Source organism: Alligator mississippiensis, chromosome 2, assembly GCF_030867095.1.
Source record: "Alligator mississippiensis isolate rAllMis1 chromosome 2, rAllMis1, whole genome shotgun sequence".
Lineage (NCBI taxonomy): Eukaryota > Metazoa > Chordata > Crocodylia > Alligatoridae > Alligator > Alligator mississippiensis.
In genome coordinates, this window is record NC_081825.1 from 63,632,922 (window position 1) to 63,643,434 (window position 10,513).

Here is a 10,513-nt window from a genome sequence, read left to right on the forward strand (position 1 = left end):
CCCCCTGGCTTCTTTTATATGCCCCCACCCCCTGGAGTAAGGCAATATGGCACAGTATGATTTAGCATGTAGTGTTAGGTGAGCCAACAGCCTGGAATGCCTGTGTGGTACAGAGCCCACAGGGAGACAAAGGGAGGCAGGATCCTGCAACACACAGGAGAGTGTTTACCTACATGTGAGATGCAGCAGGATGGGGGAGTACTCAACCTAGTACACCCACACAGTGTATGCAGCCAGGGGGACTAAGGACCCCTGCTAGGGCTGTCCCTGTCCTTTGGAGCCCCCTCAGATACACCCATGGGCCACATGGCCCCCAACTATTTTGAAATAGGACAGCTCTGAAGAAGAGTTCAATTAAAATATCCATTGATCTTAGCAAATGTGAAAAATAAATGTATGAAAAGTAAATGAAAGCAGTTACTACATTTTCTTCTGTTTTATAAAAGGAACTGTAACAAAGCGATCCTCTTTAATTAATGGGATCCTATGTTTAAGTGGTAACAAGGAACAAGTTAATCTTAAGCTCTCCTTGTAATAGACAGAATCTCTGCAAAATTTCAGCTGTTTCTTTTTTCTCCTCTCAGGGCAAATGATGCATGCATGTGCACACATGCACACACATATGCACATATATTTGCAGCTGTGAAGGGAACCTGGGAGGGACCCCAGAAATTACTCCTTTTCGCAGAGAAACCCACGGATTCCCCACTTTTGCAAAGAGCTCTGCAGGCTGGTTGAGCTCCAGCCTGCAAGAGCTGTTTGCAAACAGGGCAGGAAACCCCCAGCCCTGCCCAGAGGGGGAATGGCAGGGCCTGAGGCTCTCAGTCAGTCACATATCAGGGCTCAGCTAAGCCTCGCTCTTTGCTTCTGGAGCCTGTGAGGTAAGTGGGGCTTCCAGGGGCTGGGGGTCCCTCTGGCAGGGCTGGGGAGTTGAGGGTCATGTCTGGGGGCACCAGCAAGCCTGGCCAGGAGCCAGGAGTCAGCCTTGGCTCCACCCAAGCAGGCAGAAGCAGTGGAGTAGCCAGCTCCATGGTGCTTCTGCTGCAGCTGCCTGCTGTTCTGGGCACAGAGCTGTAGACTTGGGTCCCTGGCCCCATAGCCCTGGCAGCTGGGGACCCTCTCTGGCAGGGCTAGTTTCAGAGGATGTGGGTGGGGGGAAAGAGGAATGAATAGGGCAGGGGGGGCTGTTGTGGGGCCAGTGAGGGGCACCAGTAGAACTGGGGAGGCTTTGGGGGCAATGAAAGGCACAAGCAGGGCTGGGGAGGGGCTTTGGGGGAAGTGAGGGGCACCAGCAAGGCTGGGGGGGGGGTTGGGGGTGTGAGGGGCACCAGCAGTGCTGGTAGGGCTTTGGGGGGGTTTCAATTTTAATAATTGATTGGGGGGGGGGTATCAGAGAATTTGTGATTTTTTTTGTCAGAGAATTTATTATTTTTTTATCAGAGAAAACCAGGATCCCTGCTGATGAGATCTTAAAGAGGCATTTGTAAAACTACCTGTCTCTCCTCTTTTCCTTGTATCAACTGCAGTGCAAAAGAAAGGGCATGACTTTCACTAAATAAGTGTTATCACAATGTATCACTGTAAAAAAGATACAATATCTGCAGTAATGAAAGTACCAGGGGCAGATATGGGGTGGGGAGAAGGGAAGGGTTCAGTGGTGCAGATTCACCGCCCCTCCCTTTTGATCCCTGGAAGGGGCAGTGGCAGTTCTATTCAGGCAGTGCTGAGAGAATTAATAGATTTCATGGCTCATTATTGTCTACCTGGTTCCTGTTAAGCTCTCTCTATTCCACAGGTGTTATAAAGCCCCTATCCTTTTTAGTAATATTGTTCCACTATTCAAACTATCCTTTCTTATGTAATTTTGCTCTCTAATAACAATTTCTGATAAGATCTCCCATTTATTTCACAGCCCTGCAGACTGTTTTTAATTTTAGCTAAAAACCTTAACTAATACTAAGTGTAGAAATGATTGATAACAAAATATTAAAGGAACAATCAAGATGCTCAAGGCTAGATTTTCTTTTATGAATCTGAATAAAGGATGTACATTTAACCAGTCACGGGAATTAACTAGTTAAAAAGTTAAAGAAATAGCTAACTTACATTTAAGTAGTTAAAATTTTCAGCTGTCAACTTTTAACTTTAGCTAGTTAAAAAAAAAGGTTAATTTTAGCTTTTTTAAAAGTATAAATTAAAAGTTTTAAAAAATTGAAATCCAGCTTTCCCAGAGTTTTTCCTGACGCAGCCACTCTCTAAGACTTACATGGAACAATATTTCTTTATTGATACTCGAGGACTTCTTGTTTGAGAGACAGAGAATAGTGTGCTTTCTTATGAGATATGGTCTCTCAAGAACTACACATCCCAGAGTTCCTTAGTTCATGCTGGCATTTTCTGTGCATTTGCAGAGATCAACAGGGCAGCTAGTTGGCTGCAAGAGAGAGAACAAGCACAAGCAAGCATAGACATTGATCACAGTAAGAGTGTGAGCAAGTAGTGAGGGTGAAGCAGATGATAATTTTTTTAAATTTTAACAAAGATCAGAACCAGCAGCCCACAGTCCAAGAAGTCAAGCATTACTTCTCATCTGTGAGAAACTTATCTGATATGTCACCTACTGTGAAAAACTATTCATCTCTTATAACACAAGCATTCCCTCATCTGCCCAGGTAAAGCAATTGTTTCAGTAGTGGGGACTTAGTTTCACAAGACAGAAGAAGAAAATTGTCAGATGTAAATTTTGAAATGCAGCTTTTGCTGAAGTTCAATAAGCATATTTAAACAGTTTCTTCTATGCAAATAAATCCTTGACCAAGTAACTAAATCCTTGGATGATGGTGTCACCATGGACATAGTCTTTCTAGACTTTAAGAAGGCCTTTGACACTGTCTCTCACCCCATCCTCATCAATAAATTAAGTGACTGTGGCATTGATGCCAACACAGCTGGATGGGTAAAAAAATTGGCTTATGGGGCGCACCCAGAGAGTAATGGTGGATGGGTTGTACTCAACCTGGTGAGATGTGAGCAGTGGGGTACCCCAGGGCTCAGTCCTCGGGCCCGCACTGTTTAACATCTTCATCAGTGACTTGGACAAGGGGGTGGAAAGCACGCTGTCCAAGTTTGCTGATGGCACTAAGATGTGGGGCAAAGTGGACACAGTTGATGGGAGAGAGAGGTTGCAAATAGATTTAGACAGACTACAAAAGTGGGCAGACAAGAATAGGATGGGATTCAACGTAGACAAATGCAGGGGTCTCTGCACCTTGAGAGAAGGAATCCACAGCATACATACAGGCTGGGGAGTTCCCTTCTTGAAAGCAGAGGCGGAAAGGGATTTTGGAGTCATTATTGACTCCAAGATGAACATGAGCCACCAATGCCAGACCGCAGCCAGCAAGGCCAGCCATACCTTGTCACGCATCCAAAGGTACATCTCAAACTGGTTCAGAGAGGTGATACTCCCCCTCTATGTGACTTTGGTCAGGCCGCAGTTGGAGTACTGCATCCAGTACTGGGCACCACACTTCAAAAGGGATGTGGCCAGCCTGGAGAGGGTTCAGAGGAGAGCCACCCACTTGGTGAGAGGGCAGCAGGACAGGCCCTGTGAGGAGAGACTGAGGGACCTGAACCTGTTCAGCCACAGCAAGTGGAGGCTGAGGGGGGACCTGGTGGCTGCCTACAAACTCATCAGGGGAGATCAACAGGAAATAGGTAGAACCATTTTCTCCCCAGCACCACCTGGGGTGACAAAGAACAATGGTAATAAGCTAATGGAGAATAGGTTTAGGTTAGAGATCAGAAGGCAATATTTTACAGTTAGGGTGGCCAGAATTTGGAACCAACTTCCTAGGGAAGTGCTCCTCGCCCCTACCTTGGGCAAATTCAAAAAGAGGTTAAATGATCACCTGTCTGGGGTCTTGTGAACCCAGCATTCCTTCCTTCCTGTGGCAGGGTTCAGGCTAGATGGTCTAATCATGTCTCATTTCACTCTAATTTTGATTTTCAACGTGAGCGTGTTCTTCTTCTAGAGCATACAACAAGATGTTATAGCTCTGTCTTCCCTCGTTTCAGTGTCTGTCTCACCTGCCATGACTTTGATGGGACCAATTAAAGGGAGATACCACACAAGAGGAGTGATCACTGTCTTTTAATAATGAGCATCAGCAATGCCCACTCACAAGAAATGTAACTCGGCTAGCCACCAGCTATAGGTCCCTCAGCCAGCTCTCCTTACAAGTTCCCGATTCACTTATCAGTCCTGAAATGAACACTCACCAGGTGGGCATTTGCAAGCCTGCTCCACTTATCAATTCACAGCAACAAAGTCCTTGTCACGGATCCAGATCGAGCTGCAATCATCTGGATGAATCAGCAATTCATCTTCTAATGGGCTGGATAACCGACACCGCTGCTTCAACAACAATTTTTTGGCGAATTTCTCTCTCATCACCTGTGCATCCATGCAGGCTGCTTGCCGTCTCTGGTGTCTAAAGCCTGGGCTCCTCTTCCCCTTCCAGGGAAGTGCTGATCGCACTGACAGTCCTTTATACAATGATTCCACTCGGCTGTTGTCAGTTTCTAGTTGTCTGCCGCCAGCCAGTAAAATTTAATTGGCAATTAAGCCTTTTGTTACCTTAATCTGACTGAGCACCTCATTGTTGTCAACAAGTAATGGGCACTTCCCAAAGTCCATAGCATGTGTTTAGTATACTGGATGGGTGGGCAAACAGTTACTATGTCACCCAGTTCCATGGGTTGGACAGAAAGTTCCCAACAAAATGAGTGCTTTTCCCAAACATTCCCATAACAGGGGCAGTGTCTAAATGTTACATTCAGACACTTTCATTATTTCTAATTTGGATGTATTTCATACCCTTTTGTTACCTTTTGAGCAATAAATATGGTAACAACAGAGGTTTTCTATGTAAACAGCTTTCATTTGTCACCTGGCTATGAATATCTCTTTTCTGTTATTCTGGTATACCTATATGATGCATTGACTTTTACAAAGTACTTCACACAGAGATGGTGAGAGGGATGTAACATTACATAGGTATTTGTAAATTGTTATTCTGAAAACTGTATTACAAGTACAGCAAAAGCTGTGTTATCCAGCACTTCATCAACCAGAAAACTACACTAATTGGCATCCGAGGGATGCGGCAAAAGTGAAGCCGGAAGTCCCACTTCTGGTTTCACCACTATGAGCTGAGTTCTTCTCCTTCACTTCTTTGGCTCACGGCCCAGAGCAAAGCATCTTGCACGGGGCAAAGCAGCCTGCACGGAACCCCACTCCCTGTCCTTCAGCACACTGATGCCAGGGAGTACACCAGATGATGCACATTTGATTAACTGGCATATTTCATAGTTTCATAGTTGGTAGGGTCAGAAGGGACCTGAGCAGATCATCAAGTCTGACCCCCTGCCATCGACGGGAAAGAATACTGGGGTCAAATGACCCCAGCAAGGTGTCTATCTAGCCTCCTTTTGAAGACCCCCAGTGTAGGAGCGAGCAACATTTTGCTTGGAAGTTAGTTTCAGATCCTAGCTGCCCTGACTGTGAAATAGTGCCTCCTGATTTCAAGCCTGATTCTACTCTCCATCAACTTATGGCCATTATTCCTTGTTATTCCCACTAGTGCTCGGGGGAATAGGGACTCTCCCATTGCCTGTTGGTCTCCCTTGGCCAGTTTATAGATGGCCACCAGATCCCCTCTCAGCCTTCTCTTGTGGAGGCTGAACAGGTTCAGGTCCCATAGCCTCTTCTCATAGGGCCTGTCCTGCTGCCCCCTGATCATGCGAGTGCCCTCCTCTGGACCCTCTCAATGTTGTCCACATCCCTCTTGAAGTGCAGCACCCAGAACTGGATGCAGTACTCCAACTGTGGCCTGACCAATGTCATATAGAGGGGGAGGATCACCTCCTGCTTGTGATGCATCTGTGGATGCATGACAAGGTGTGGTTAGCCTTCCTGACTGCATCCCCCACATTGTCGGCCCATGTTCATCTTGAAGTCTATAATGACTCCAAGATCCTTTTCTGCCTCTGTGCTGAGGAGAAGGGAGTTCCCCAACCTGTAGGTATGCTGCTGGTTCTTTCTCCCCAGGTACAGTACCTTGCACTTGTCAGTATTGAATCCCATCATATTCTCATCCGCCCACCCCTGTAACCTGTCCAGATCCAATTGCGGCCTGTCCCTCCCTTCTAGCATGCCCACTTCTCCCCACATCTTAGTGTCATCTGTGAATTTGAACAAGGTGTTTTTCACCCCCTCGTCCAAGTCACTGATGAAGATGTTGAACAGTGCGGGCCCGAGGACCGAGCCCTGGGGGACCCTACTGCCCACATCCCTCCATGTCAAAAATGACCGACCCATCCACCACCACTCTCTGGGTGTGGCCCTCCAGCCAGTTGGTGACCCATCTGAGTATGTATGTATCGACACCACAATCTCCTAATTTTTTTAATGAGAATGGGGTGAGAGACAGTGTTGAAGGCCTTCCTAAATTCCAGAAAGACTACGTCCACTGTGGCACCTGCATCCTAGGATTTTGTGACCTGGTCATAGAAGGCCACCAGGTTGATTTGACAGGACTTGCCTCTAATGAACCCATGTTGGTTGCCCCTAAGCATACACTTCCCTGCTTGCCCCTCGCAGATGTGCACCTGGATAATTTTCTCAAAGAGCTTCCCCAGGACCAAGGTAAGACTAACAGGTCTATAACTTCCTGGGTTCTCCTTCCTCCCTTTTTTGAAAATGGGGACCACATTGGCTTTTTTCCAGTCCTCTGGCATCTCACCAAAGCACCACGAGTGCTCGTAAAGCTGTGTCAGGGGTCCCACAATGATCTCTGCTAATTCCCTCAGCTCTCTTGGGTGGAGATTGTCAGGACCTGCTGATTTGAACATGTCCAGTGTCACCATAAGTTCCCTGACTAGGTCCTCTCTGACCCTGGGCCTGGCTGTGCCTCCCCTGGGACCATTAGGGATCCCAGTGGGGGGGATGACCTGGTCCCTATTCAGAAAAATGAAGGCAAAGAAATTGTTAAATAGGTTAGCTTTATCATCTGGTGAGACTACTAGATTTCCAAGCATGTCCTGCAGAGGCCCCATGTTACCCAGAAACTTCTTTTTGCCCCCTATGTATTTAAAAAAGGATTTCTTGTTATCCTTGATCTGGGTTGCTAGTCCCACTTCAATCTCTGCCTTAGCTTTCCTAACAGCCCCCCTACAATCCCAAGCAACAGAGGTATAGTCCTCCCTGGTGATGGCCCCTCCCTTCCACTGGGTGTATGCCTCCTTCTTAGCTTTGAGATGTTCCTGGATGCTTTTGGTGAGCTGTGAGGGCTTTTGAGCACTCTTGCCCTCTTTGATCCATGTTAGGATTGCCAACCTTTGTGCTTGGAGGATTGTCTCCTTCAGGAATGACAACTTTTCTTGGACTCTCAACTCCCCACCCCTCTGGGACCTCAGTGCCTCCCTGACTAGTCTCCTTAGCTCAATGATATCCGTCCTCCTGAAGTCCAGGGCTGCTGTCTTGCTGCAGGCCTTTGCCACCCTGCACTGGACGGTGAATTCCAATAGGTGATGATCACTATCACCCAGGTGTTCGAGCACCTGCAGTCCCCTCACCAGGTTGTCGCTTGTGGCCAGGACCAGGTCTAACAAGGCATCTCCCCTAGTGAGACTATGCACCTCCTGGGTTAGATGGAGGTCCTGTAACATGGCTAGGAACCTATGTGAGTGGTCAGACCTGGCTGACTGCTTTTCCCAGAAAATGTTCAGATAATTTAGGTCACCCATGATGACCACATCCTTTGACTTAACTGCCTCTGAGAACTGACCTGAGAATTCCCGGTGTAGCTCTTCTCCTTGGTTGGGTGGTTTGTAGTATACCCCCACCGTTAAGTCCCTTTCCCCCCGACCCCCTTTTATTCTGACCCAGAGCATTTTAGTCTGCCCCTCCTCTGACCCAGTGCTGCTCGTTGAGGATGGGAATTTTTCTTTGACATAGAGCATCACAACCTCACCATTCCTCCCTGTTCTATCCCTCCTGTACAGCCTATAGCCCTTGATGTTCACCGCCCAGTTGTGCATTGGATCCAACCATATTTTGGTGAGCCCCACTATGTCTGGGTTTGTGTTAGCTAGCAGGAGGGATGCCAGATAACAGAGCTTTTGCTGTATAACATTGTTTTCAGGTAAAGCAGGGTGAGTTCTGAGTAAATTTGTGTGCTTCTGTGGGCTTACGGGAAAGAAACCCACTCATTGCATTTGAAAATGAAAAATGATGCTAAGAGGCAATTCATTGTGTTTCATGCATTTCTCACGAATCAACTTAATTTTTAACTAGTTAACTTTTAACTCTAACTTACCTTTTAACTAGTTGAAAGTGGAAATATTTAACTTTTAACTTAACTCGTTAATTTTAAAGACTGATAATGTTTAATTTTAACTAGTTACATTTTTCATAAACTTTTCCTATGACTGCATTTAACTATAAAGACTGCAGGACTCATGAGACAATATCTTTTGACTATTTTTGCCTTGTTTGTTGTGTTTTTTTAAACTTTCTTTATAACCTAGTAAATCAGTGCATATTCCAATAGTCATATTTTATTTTTGCTTTGATCTTAAACTGCATATCATAGTGCTATGCCCTTATCATATTAGTCAAGCTTCCAGTTTCTCTTTAACAGAAAAAAAAATGTGTTGTTGTATATGTGATATGCCACTCCATTTACATCCCCCTTTTCACAATCCTAGATCCACCCATGGAAAGGACCCAAAAGGACTGACAAGCTCCACTCTACCAATAGGACACAGGTTAAAGTCCCTCTCTAGCCACCACAGATCAATCAGATCAGCAATCTGAGCTTCCTGGGTTTCAAAACTTTGAAGTGCAGGTCCTTGCAGTCTCATTCTTCTTTCCCAGGTAGAGGTTTAAAGGTATTTTTTCTCTGACTCCCTCAGTTTAGTTCCCTGACTAGAACAAAACAGTTTAAGTAATTGTCCAGCCTTATTTTATATATATATATATTTTTTTCTTCTTCACAGCCTACTCCTAGAAATCCCATCACCTCCCACGCTTAGTGTGTTCCCTACTTTTGACAGAGACATGAGTAACTTGAAAGAAGTGTACATTTTGCTGAGATAACGTGAGATCTTACTCATGACATGGGCTTTCTAAATTGTAAAGCAGGCACTTTTCCTCAGTTCACTTTTGTTTGACTAAGACTGTTTTGGAAAATTACATAGTAATATAATTTGATACCTTTTCCTGACATACATGTTTCCATTCATTCTTTAGACCTCAACATTTTTCAAGTCAAAGAAAACTATTTGTTACTATAAAAGTACAGAACATCCTGAAAAAACAGGATCCCTCAATTCATTAAGTGGAGCAAAATATAGGTCTGAGATGACAAATGGTTTCCAAAAGTAGTAAAATTTCATTAAAAACTGGCACACTGAAAAACCTCTATTTAATTTTCTATTAGAATATTTACATGCATGAAAGAAACTAGGTCATCATATTTTTAGCTTATGATTCCAGCTCAATTTCATTCTCGACTAGCTCTGTCGTTAGTAATATGTCTCCTTTTGTGTCCCTGTCAGATACCTTCCATTCTAACCTTATCAGAAAATCCCTCTTCTTCCACCCTTCATTTTAGTTTAATCACTTGTCCCTCACTCTCGTTCCCACCCTCTTGCTTCCTCTCTAATAACCTCAATACATTCACAGTAACTCTATTCTTTCTTTGCCCATTTAGAGTCCTTGACAAAATATTATTAAGGAAAGGAAAATAGGTGGATTTCAGATTAAAGAGGCTCCCACATTTATGTCTGTGATTATGACATTAAAGAAAAATTATATTAAAGAAAATTCATACATCACAGAGGAAGTTCATATATTGAAACTTACCTTTCAGAAAATCTGATTTACAATTTCCTTATCAAATACTATATATCATAATTTTTAAACCTGACACTTTTACATAGCTGTAGGCTTGTGGACTCTCTTTATATTCTATGTTCTAAACAGATTTATCAATGGTTTAAAATGGTTCAGTACCCACAACTAGAAGAGAATAAAATGAGACTGGACATAAGTTTTGTTTTTTAAATCCTTGTCTTTCCTCTGAAATCCAACACTATTTCAGATTATTTCAGCGTAAGGAGAGCACTACCCCAGAGAATTCAGAGACTATATACCAACTTCTGCATGTTATAAAATGTAAAATAAATAAATAAATATGGATTCAAATTTGTCATTGTTCCATAAATACTGCATTTTCAAGTTGGAAATCTGAAAATAGCATGCAGTTGCTTTAGGCCATGCTGTGAAGTCTTTCCTTTTCACCTATGTCAGTGTACAGGCTGGAATTTGGTGATGATTTATGAGGAGGATAGTGAGGGTGTTCTGTTCGGATTGAAAGCTTGCAGATGTTTTCTAGGAGTTTAAATGGATTGTTATTGCAGTTGTTGTTTTTGTTATTTTAAATAA